The sequence below is a fragment of the Rhinoderma darwinii genome, chromosome 2 (genome assembly GCF_050947455.1).
Source record: "Rhinoderma darwinii isolate aRhiDar2 chromosome 2, aRhiDar2.hap1, whole genome shotgun sequence".
Classification (NCBI taxonomy): domain Eukaryota; kingdom Metazoa; phylum Chordata; class Amphibia; order Anura; family Rhinodermatidae; genus Rhinoderma; species Rhinoderma darwinii.
In genome coordinates this window covers 438022955-438035318 of record NC_134688.1, presented here as the reverse complement: position 1 = coordinate 438035318, position 12364 = coordinate 438022955, and positions in this window count along the sequence as shown.

Below are 12364 nucleotides of genomic sequence, written 5' to 3'. Positions count from 1 at the left end.
TGTCTGGGCTGTGGGGTAGGGTGGCAAGACGGAAGCCTTTTCTAACAAAGAAAAACATTCAAGCCCGGCTATGTTTTGCAAAGAACTACATCATGTCTTGCAAAGCATGTGGGAAAACGTGTTATGGTCTGATGAGACCAAGGTTGAACTCTTTGGCCATAATTCCAAAAGGTATGTTTGGCGCAAAGCCAACACCGCACATCACCAAAAGAACACCATGCCCATAGTGAAGCATGGTGAAGGCAGCATTATGCTTTGGCGCTCTTTTTCTGCAGCTGGAACTGGGGCATTAGTCAAGGTGGAGAGAATTATGAACAGTTCCAAATATCAGGCAATATTGGCACAAAACCTGCAGTCTCTGCTAAAAACCTGAAGATGAAGAGGAATTTCACCTTTCAGCATGACAATAACCCAAAGCATACCTCCAAATCAACAAAGAATGGCTTCACCAGAAGAAGATCACAGCCAGAGCCCAGACCTGAATCCCATTGAAAATCTGTGGGGTGACCTGAAGAGGGCTGTACACAGGAGATGCCCTCGCAATCTGACAGATTTGGAGCGATTTTACAAGGAAGAGTGGGCAACAATTGCCAAGTCAAGATTTGCCATTTTGATAGACTTCTACCCAAAAAGACTGAATGCTGTCATAAAGTCAAAGGGTAAGAGTGTGCATATTTATGCAACCACATTATCTTTGTTCTTTTTTTTTTCCACCCTAAAAGATTTCAGTTTGTTTTTCAATACTATTGTACAGATTATAGGTGACATAAAGGTGGTAAAAGTTCTGAAATGATTCATCTTGTACAGATTTTTTGACATGACAAAAACCTGGCATTTTAACAGGGGTGTAGACTTTTTATATCCACTGTATAAATTATATATAATTTTCCATAATATGATTTAGTATTTTCATGTAAAAGCTGCTAAATTCTGCCAGGACTAGTAGAGAAAGCCTGTGAGTCTTACTTCCTCCTCCCACACACAGTGATTGACAGTTTTTCCTGTAGTAGTTTGTATGCAGGAAGAGCTGTCATTCAACCTTGTGGGTGGGGTAGCAGAACTCACAGGCTTTTTCTACTGGAAGCATTTAAAGACATAAAAATATTGAATCAGATTAAATAGAAAACAATATATCTCCAAGCTGAGTGTTTCCCCCTCTAGTCCATGGTGCCCTCAGATAAGGGACAGATCCAGTTTAAATTTAGTTTGTTCTGAATTTTTAAAGCTATGTTAGTTTTGAAAAGTACCTTTTTACAGTAATCTTCCAGATAATTCAGATTCAAAAGACATATTTTACTTTTGCGCTGCAATGCTGTTAATGTCCAAAAACTTTGATATATTTCTTATAATGAAATTATTTCCCATAACCTTGTCATTCGGTTATCATATTTCATGAGTAAAATATCTCCATCCTATTTTTTCATTGTGTGGTTGTGAATTATGGCTTGAATAGAATAATTGTGTAAGTAGTTAGCATGTCGAAAATAAAGCTGACAATTTGTCATCCAACACCACAAGAAAAAGAGATCTCATAGCAAGTAAAATGGCTATATTATGTTAATTTCCTTGCTTTTCCCTCGTGTACACACATTGATTAAATGTTGTATTTACTGAAAAGGTTAAGGGATTTGCAAATAAAATAATAAGATTTCTGTGATAGTACATGGTTCAGGTATAGTTCAGTGCTGTGATTAATTTCCCTGACACTGATAATAAAATAGAAAAATAAATGTTAATTATGTTCGTTTTGTTATTTTGCATCAGACAACTCTGCAGGTCTGCACTCATGATGAAGGCTTAATTGGACAAAGAAAAAATGTAAGACCCTCGTCAAATTCCTTTTTGACAATCTGAGCCCAAGGGTCCTTAAAATGATATCTTGTTTCCTGTTTTGATGTTTTGTTCAACCATTTTTACAGATGTAAAACTGCATCAAGTCTAATGTTACCTTTCTTACCCCGGATACGGCTGCCTGACAATTTATGGTCAGATTTTCGGTAAAACTCCATGTTTCCATGCCCATGACAATCTAAAACTGTGCACAGTGGGGTAGCTGTAGGGGTTGCAGAGGCCCTTCTGCCAATTAAGAAAACAACAGTATTATAAATGACACATAGTAGGTGGGGGCCCTGTGTAAGACTTTGCATTGGGGTCCAGAAATTTCAAGTTACACCTCTGACTGTTTATGTGCATACATTGGCAGCCAACACATTTCATTAGATTGCACCAGAAGGACATTTTTAAAGACAAACAGGATTTAGAAGGTTAAGGGTATGTTCACACGTCTTAACAAATTACGTCTGAAATTACGGAGCTGTTTTCAGACGTTTTTGCAAGTACTCGTGTTTTTCGCGGCATGTTTTACAGACGTAATTGGGGCTGTTTTTCAATGGAGTCAATGAAAAACGGCTCCAAAATGTCCCAAGAAGTGACATGCACTTCTTTGACGCGGGCGTCTTTTTATGCGCCGTCTTTTGACAGCAAAGCGTAAAATTACACCTCGTCTGAACAGAACATCGTAAAACCCATTGCAAGCAATGGTCAGATATTTGCAGGCGTAATGGAGCCGTCTTTTCAGGTGTAATTCGAGGTGTAAAATGCCTGAATTACGTCTGAAAATAGGTTGTGTGAACATACCCTTATACTTACTGTTTTATTATTCTATCCTCTTACAATTTCTGTAATATTGAGCTGCTCTGTGTCTGGACATATCTATGTAATGCATAGAAGCAGACCATGACTCTTCTATGGGGGACAATTCCAACTATTATACTTCCCAAGTTAGTTTCTAACTGTATATTAGTCCCCAACTTGTATATTATTTCATGATTTGATGAAATTTGGTTCTTTAATATTTCAATATTCAGATGATTTTTGTGCTAATATGTAAATGATAATCTATTCAATTGTATAGGTATGCATGAAGAAATGGCTCTATCACAATGAACCATAATTTGACCATCCAATAAATTGTGATGTGTGAATAAAATTAAGAAAGTATTGAGAAGGGGTGGTTGGTTGCAACGACCCTTCCTCAACGAGTTTCCAGATCAACAGTGCTGCAAGGACTGTGTAACACAACACTAACAACACCACCAAACTCAATGGGCTGAGGGATAGAGTGGTGGACATGTGTATAATGAGGCTGCAGGCCAGGGAAGCTTTTAAGTGAGGGGTGGTCAAGCGTCTTTTGCAGTTGAGCTAGAGAACCAGTAGGGAGAACCAATTTTTATTTGATTGAAGATCACTTACTCTATAATGTACGCCCCCTTATTCAGTGTTTTATCTTATTTTGCCACTTCTGTACGTACTATAGCTAAACGTAATGAATTAAATAATATTCATGAAAGCTTGTGAATAAGAAAGCTGTGGCATTATAACCAACGCTGTGTACTTAACAAAATGACAAATAAAACAAAATATTTGTTTTTTAAAGAAAATATAGTAATTATATTAGTATAAGTCTTCTAATAATAATAATTATTTCATTAATTCCATCATATTCCATATCATTGTGCAATGTCGAACAAAACAATGAAAACAAAATAATCTCTATGTTATTGAAGTACAGAATAAACCATGAATACCCGTAAAAACTAATGTTAACTTTGCAGATGTTGCACTGGTCAGAATTGATAGAATATTTTCTCATCCTTCTTATCTTACTGCTCTGCTGATTCTGAAGCATTGGTATAATTTAAAATTCTTGGGCCCCTGTGATAAAACTGTAACAGGTTCCCCCAGCTTTATATGTAAGCTATAGTTCTGGCATCCTCATATGAGGGAAATTAACTGTTGTGCCACCTCACGCACCACTTAACAGGTGAGACTACAACCTTTGCACCTCATAAACTTTTGCCACAGAAAATGCTTCTTATACTGTAGTGATTTCACAGAAAATAATGGAAACCCTAATAACAGGGATACTGAACTCAGAGAAGTCACAGTACATGGATAATAAACACTGTGATATTGTAACATCCACTGGGAAAGTGGACCTACTGGGCTACTCCGCCGTAACAGAGTAGCAGCTGGCCAGACAAGTACAGTTTGGTCCAGAATTATTTGGACAGTGACACAGGTTTTGGCATTTTAGCTGTTTAGCAAAACATATTGAATATACCGTTATAAAATCTATATGGGCTTAAAGTACAGACTCTGAGCTTTAATTTGAGGGTATTCACATCCTAATTTGAGGAAGGTTTTAGGAATTACAGCTCTTTAATATGTAGCTGCCTCTTTCTCAAGGGACCAAAGGTAATTGGGCAGTTATCTCAAAAGCTATTTAATTGGCTGCATGGGCTATTCCCTCATTAATCCATCATCAATTAAGCAGGTAAAAGGTCTGGAGTTGATTCCAGGAGTGGCATTTTCATTTGGAAGCTGTTGCTGTGAACCCACAACATGAGGTCAAAGGAGCTTTCAATGCAAGTGAAACAGACCATTGTTTGGCTGAAAAAAATTAAGAAATTCATCAGACAGATGTCACAAATGTTAGGAGTGACCAAATCAATAGTTTGGTACATTCTTGAAAAAAAAAGCGCTCCGGTGATCTCGTGAACTCCAAAAGGCCTGGACGTCCAAGGAACACAACAGTGGTGGATGATCACAGAATCCTTTCCATGGTGAATAAAAACCCCTTCACAACTTCTACACAAGTGAAGAACACTCTCCTAGAAGTAGGTGTATCAGTATCTAAGTCTACTATAAAGAGAAGACTTCATGAGAGCAAATGCAGGGGGTTCACAACAAGGTGCAAACCATTAATCAGCCTCAAAAATAGAAATACACTTCTCTCCACAACGCCCACTTGGTCAAAAAGTAAAACACGCCCAGTTTTCCATTAAGAAACTCATTAGCATAAAGCTAAAATAGCTCATAACTCCGACAAAATAAAAAAACACTGATGTAATCTACATTACAGCGCTGATCACATTATGTACAAGATAGGGCACTTATAATGTGGTGACAGAGCCTCTTTAAGACAAAACTTAAGCAACAACTGAAGACAGCTGCAGTAAAGGCCTGGCAAAGCATCACAAAGGAGGAAACCCAGTGTTTGGTGATGTCCATGGGTTCCAGACTTCAGGCAGTAATTGCCTGTAAAGCATTCTCTACAAAGTATTAGAAAAAAACATTTTATTTATGGTAATGTTAATTTGTCCAATTACTTTTGAGCCCCTGAATTGAGGAGGCTTTGTAGAAAAATAGTTGCAATTCCTAAACGTTTCACAGGATATTTTTGTTCAAACACTTGAATTAAACCTGAAAGTCTACGCTTCAATTGGATCTCAGTTGTTTCATTTCAAATCCAATGTGGTGGCATGCAGAGCCCAAATCATGAAGATTGTGTCACTGTCCAAATAATTGTGGACCTAACTGTATAGGACAGTCACTGGTCGATGGTACCTTGATGGCAGGCTGGTGCCGGATTACTGGAGGTAGGCTTGTGCTGTATAGCTGGAAGATGGCTTGTGCTGGATTATCAGAAACTGGCTTGTGCTGAATTATCGTAAGCAGAACTGGACACAGACACCGGACTCGTCAAAGACGCTGGACACGGATACTGGACTTATCATGGACACTGGACATGGATAATGGACTCGCCATGGACATTGGACTCATCACGGACACTGGATTAGTCAGGAACACTGGATAAATGACTGAAAACGGATACTGGATAGTCACGGACACAGTTTACAGGGAACTGGATACGAGACCTTTGAAGACTAACTATGGATTAGAACTAACATTGCTCAGGCACTTGGGAAAGGGGTGGGGTGCGCAGGGATAGGCTGGGGACAACTTTACTGGTGCGCACGCTGACCCTTTAAGAATTGGCACAAGCGCACGCACCATACAGGGGAGACAGGGAGAGGAGGCAGAGAGCAGAGTGCGCCGGCGTCCCTGGGATGGTAGACGCCGGCAGGGAGGCATAGTCCTGTGGTCGTGGCTGCTGGTAAGAGGGGGATGTCGGCGGTCCGCGGCCACAGGCATTACAGTACCCCTCTTACGCCCCCTCCTCTTAGATCCAGAGCACAGGAGGAACTTCTTGATGAGTGCTGGGGCATCAATATTCTCTTCAGGTTCCTAAGATCTCTCCTCAGGACCAAAACCCTTCCAATCCACAAGATAAAAGATCTTCCCTCCTACTTTCTTGTAGTCCAGAATCTCTTTGACCGTGAAGACGTCTGTAGAACTGCTGGGGGCAGTTGCAGAGTTAGATGATTTGCTGTATCGGTTGAGAACTACAGGTTTCAGGAGAGACACATGGAAGAAGTGGGGAATTTTGAGGGTAGGAGGCAGACATAGTTTGTAGGACACAGGACTGATTTGTCGCAAGACTTCAAAGGGACCGAGAAATCTAAGAGCAAATTAGTAGGAAGGAACCTTATAGCAAATATTCTTAGAGGACAACCAGACCTTATCCCCATGCGAAAATTGAGTAGGTGGCTTTCTCTTCCTATGAGCCTATCTCTTCATCTGCGCCACCGCCTGAAAGATCACTGACTTGGTCTGTTGCCAGATCTGGAGAAAGTTTCCATAGGAATTTCGGATGTAGCAGGCACAGGGAGAGGCACATGAGGATGTTGGCTGTAAACTATGAAAAATGGAGATGTAGTAGGGGATTCACTTGTATGATTATTATACGAGAATTTGGCCCACGGAAGGAGATGTACCCAGTTGTCATGTTGAGCTGATACAAAATGGCAGAGATAGTTTTCGAGCACCTGATTAATTCATTCAACTTGGCCATTCGATTGTGTATGGTATGCAGGGGAGAAGTCCAGTTTTACGTCCAGAAGTTGACATTGAGCTCTCCAGAATGTGAACTGGACGCCACGATCAGAGACAATCGTGGGGAGCAATCGTGCAGACGAAAGACATGCTGAATAAAGAGGTTTGCCAGGCGAGGAGCTGATGGAAGACCAGACAGAAGAATGAAATGTGCCATTTTGGAAAAACGAGCTTCAATGACCCAGACAGTGGTGCAGCCAGCAGAGAGAGGAAGATCTGTAATAACTTCCATGGCAATAGGCTGTCAGGGACTATCAGGAACTGGAAGACGTTGGAGAAGACCCGCAGGCTTGGAAAGAACAATTTTGTTTTGGGCATGCTTGGTACAGATGGACATCCTTCGGTAGCGTGGGCCACCAATAGTGGTGGGTGATGAAATCCCGGGTTTTTCGAATACCAGAATGGCCTGCCAACTTGGAGTTGTGACCCCAGGAGAAAATATTTTTCCTGTCTGCAGGTGGGACATAAGTTTTTCCAGGAGCAATGTCTTTGATCTTCAGAGGAGTATCAACTATAATGCGTGAGGTGTCAATGATGTGCTGTAGATCCTTTTTATGGTTGCTAGTCCCAAATGAGCAACATAGAGCGTCTGCTTTGACAGTTTTGTTTGCTGGACGAAAATTCAGTTGAAACCTGGCTTGATGTTGATTTAAACGTTGTGTCGACTGTAAGTAGGTAAGGTTCTTGTGATCTGTGTAAATGACAACTGGATATGCAGACCCTCCCAACAGATGTCTCCACTCTTCTAGGGCTAATTTGATGGCAAGGAGTTCACCCTCACCAATGGAATAATTCCCTTCCGCTGCCGAGAAGAGTTTAGAGAAAAAGCCACAAGAGACAGCTTTTCCCTTAGAACTTTTCTGGAACAGGAGTGCTCCAGCACCTATGGAAGAGGCATCAACCTCCAACAAGAACTGAGAGGAGACATCTGATTGGTGTAGAACGGAGGCAGAAGTGAAGGACCTTTTAAGCTCTGAGAATGCAGATTGAGCTTAAGGAGGCCAACTCTTAGCATTTGCTCCCTTTTTGGTGAGGACAGAAATGGAAGCAGTAAGCGAAGAAAAATTAGGTATAAATTGTCTGTAGAAGTTCGCAAAATCAAGAAACCTCTGTATAGCACCAAGACCTTGAGAATAAGACCAATCAAGAATGGACTTTATTTTCTATGGATCCATTTGGAGTCGATGATCGGAGACAATATGTCCCAGGAAGGGCAAAGAATTATTTTCAAAGATGCATTTCTCCAATTTAGCGTAGAGGTTGTTCCCCCTTAACCGCGACAGGACTTGGCGAACATGCTTCCTGTGTGTCATCAGATCAGGTGAGTAGATCAAGATGTCATCCAGATAAACCACCACGCAGACATACAACAGATCCCGGAATATAGCGTTTACAAATTCCTGGAACACAGCTGGAGCATTACACAAACCGAAGGGCATTACAAGATATTCATAGTGGCAGTCTCTGGTGTTGAATGCTGTTTTCAAACGGCACAAAAAGACCCTGGTAGTTGGTGGGCATATGGACAATAACTAATAACTAAATGCCCAAAGGCAAGTGAGGCCCTAACTTGCCAACTACCTATAAAAGTAAAAATAAGAAAGAACTTTATTACTGCTATTGTAAGCAAATTGACGAACCACAGGTATTAAAATGATCAGTGCAAGCTGCTAGAAGGTGAGCATCCCTAAGGTCAGTATCAGCGTGAAGCATAAGCCAATGTTTTTGTAGTATCTTAGAGACCTGAGAGGAACCTTCATCAAAAAAATGCTGTTTTCCACTCATTACCCTTGTGGATACGGATCAAGTTATCGGCCCCACGGAGATCCAGCTTAGTGAAAATCTTGGCTCCACAAATACAGTTGAAGAGCTCAGAGATAAGTGGCAGGGGGTACTTATTTTTTGACAGTGATCTTAATCAGACCACAATGTCCAAATAGAGAAAATGGGCAGCACAGTACAACAACAACCTCCAGGGTAGCAGCGTGCAAGCCTCCAGGAATCCGACTTTAGAATCCCCAGATATCAGACAAAAAATAGAAATAGAGGCAGCACTCCAAAGATAAAAAAAATGATTTTTTTTATTCACCCATCCCGGCAGTAGGATGCAACGTTTCAGCTGCTCAATGCAGTCTTTGTCAAGCTGACAAAGGCTGCATGGAGCAGCTGAAACGTTGCATCCTACTGCACAGATGGGTGAATAAAAAAATCCTTTTTTTTTTTATCTTTGGAGTGCTGCCTCTATTTCAATTTTTTGTCTTATTCAGACCACAATAGTCTATGCAGGGCTGGAGGGATCCGGCTCCAGCTGGAGACATTGACTTCCTAATAAAACCCTCTTGAGATTTTCCTTGACATATGCCGACATGGCTTGGGTCTCTGGCAGAGAGAGAGAGGATACACCTGTCCACAAGGATGTGAAGTCCCAGGAAGCAACTCTAAAGGACAGTCATATGGGCGATGCGGAGGCAAGGTCTCAGCCTCCTTCTTGCTGAATACGTCTGTATAGCAGGCATATTGCAGAGGTAGACCTGGGAGTGACTGAGACACTAGAGGTTGAACAGAATGAATCAGAGGCAGACAGCTGTGTTGACAACAGGGTCACCACTGAAGAATTTCTCCAAAATTCCAGTCTAGAATGGGAGCGTACTTGTGAAGCCAAGATAGCCCCAGCAAGATTGGATTAATAGCCTCGGGTAGAATGTAGAAAGCTATTCGTTCTGAGTGTAGAACTCCCACTTGTACCTTCAATGGTTCAGTGATGGATAAGATTGGATCTGGCATGACCATTCACGGAAGGCACCGCTAGAGGTCTCTCTAGTGGAATCATGGGCAAGTGGAGACGATCTACTAAGGTCTGGTGTATGAAGTTCCCGATAGTCCGAGATGGAATGAAATGCTTCACCAGCGAGGATAGAGACTGTGTTCGAGAGTTTAGGAGAGGATTTTACAGAAGGCATTGGTCCACCTAGGGTAGGCTCTACTATTAAACCTAGTTGCTGGAGTTTCCCGGCTTCGGAGGACACTGACGCGCAAAATTACTCTGTTTGCCACAGTACATACATAAATTAGCTGCGTGTCTGTGCTGCCACTCCTGATCCGATATTCTGACCCGGTCAACCTGCATAAGCACTTCAGAGGCAGTAGAGGAAAGAGGAAGCAGGGGCCTTTGAAAGTTAGGTGCCAGTCTAGAGAACTTTCCTTCTTGTAGAGCTTCTTGGGAGCATTTCCAGATCCTCAGGTTACTGTGAGTGGCCAGCAGAATCAGGGCATTTAGAGTAGAGGGGAGATCACGATCTGCCAGCTCATCTTTGATCCTACTGGCTAATCCTTGCCAGAAGGTCGCCACCAGGGCCTCATTATTCGGTGGCATATTCTCCCAGTGTTGTACTTGCTTGGTGTAAAGAAAGAATGGAAGCAGCGGCTGAGAACGTACGACCGGTTCCTCAAAAACAGTACGGAAGGTGTTCAGGAAGAGCTGCAAATTAGTGGACTCTGATCCCTCACGTTCCCAGAGGGGATTCACTCATGCCAAGGTCTTTTGCGAGACAACAGGGAGACAATGAATCTTCGTCTGATCTGTAGGGAATTGGTTGAGGAAGCCTTGACAGATCTTGGAGTATCCATCATAATGGGGTGGAAGTGGCAATTGAATTCCGGCTCCGGAGCTGACTGGAACTACTGCTGGCTGAGGAGTAGATGGAATTGGGGCTGCCAGAGTAGGAACTGGAGCGATGTCCAGGTGACTGGCTATGGTGTTAACCACCTGCAATAGCTGATCTTGCCTTAATCAGAGGTCTCGCATATCGTCTTGCATGACTTGAACCACCGTCTTGGGTTTGCCAGCGGGGTCCATGGCTTGAGCAAACTAACGTCCACTGGGAAAGTGTACCCACTGGACTACTTTGCAGTAATGGAGTAGCAGCTGGACAGAAAAGTATAGGACAGTCAATGGTTTATGGCAGGATGGTGCCGGATGACTGGAGGTACAGATGTAGCAGTCTTTACCTTGACTTTTAACACATTAAAAAAACAATGACGATCTCTTATCTTGACTTTTTCAATGAATTTTCAATGGCTTTTGTTGTTTGATATCACGCTACAGCAAGTAATCAGAATCAAGTTAAAGATGGCTATATCTGTAGGCTTGTGCTGGATAGCTGGATGTTGGCTTGTGTTGGATTATCGGAAGCAGGTTTGTGCTGGATTATCGGAAGCTCGTTTGTGCTCGATTATCGGAAGCAGAACTGGTCACAGACACTGGACATAAATACTGGACTCGTGACGGACACTGGACTCATCACGGACACTAGACACGGATACTGGACTCGTCACGGATACTGGACTCGTGATGGATACTGGACTCGTCACGGACACTGGACTCAGGATGCAGGACTAAACACAGATACTGGATAGTCACGGACACAGGTTACAGGGAATTGGATACGGAACCTTCGCAGACTTTTTCTGGGTTAGAACTAACTTTGCTCATGCACTGCCACAATACAGGGATACAAAACACAGTGACATGACAGAACCAGGATGATATTTATAATAATCTCCCAGTTCAGAGATAATAGGCACAGGGATTGTGCTGGATTATCGTAAACTGTCTTGTGCATGATTATCGGAAGCTGGCTTGTGCTGGATTATCGGAAGCAGAACTGGTCACGGACACTGTACATGGATACTGGACTCGTGATGGACACTGGACATGTATTCTGGACTCATCACGGACACTAGACACGGATACTGGACTCGTCACGGATACTGGACTCTTGGCGGATACTGGACTCGTCACGGACAATGGACACGGATACTGGAGTTGTCATGGGCACTGGACACGTACACCGGACCCAGGATGCAGGACTGAACTTGGATACTGGATAGTCACGGACACAGGTTACAGGGAATTGGATACGGAATCTTCGCAGACTTTTTCTGGGTTAGAACTAACATTGTTCAGGCACTGGTGAAAGGGGCACAGTCACTTATAAGGGCCAGGGTGCGCAGGGATAGGTTAGGGACAACTTTACTGGTATGCGTGCTGGCCCTTTAAGAATTGGCAGAAGGTTCCGTGTCTAATTCTCCCATTTTAGACTAATAGAAACCTAGTTAATCCTATGGTGAGTTTTCGATATCTAAAGAAAGAGGAGGCAGAGAGCAGAGCGCTCCAGTGTCCCTGGGAAGGGAGATGCCGGCAGGGAGGCATTGTCCTGTGTTTGTGGCTGCCAGTAAGAGGGAGAGGCTGGCGGTTCGCGACCGCGGGCATTACAGATGTGAGAGCACAGGTATAATAAAATCAGTGATGTCACAATACAGGGATAAAAAACAGTGACGTGACAGAACCAGGATTGATATTTATAATAATCTCCCAGTTCAGAGATAATAGGCACAGGGATGTCACAGTACACAGATAATAAACACAGTGATGTGACAGTATCAGAATAATAGTTACAGTGATATCGCAGTTCAGGGTTAATAAACACAGTGATGTCACAGTGCAGAAATAATAAACACAGTTACATATGTCACAGTACAGGCACAATAAACTCAGTGATGTCAC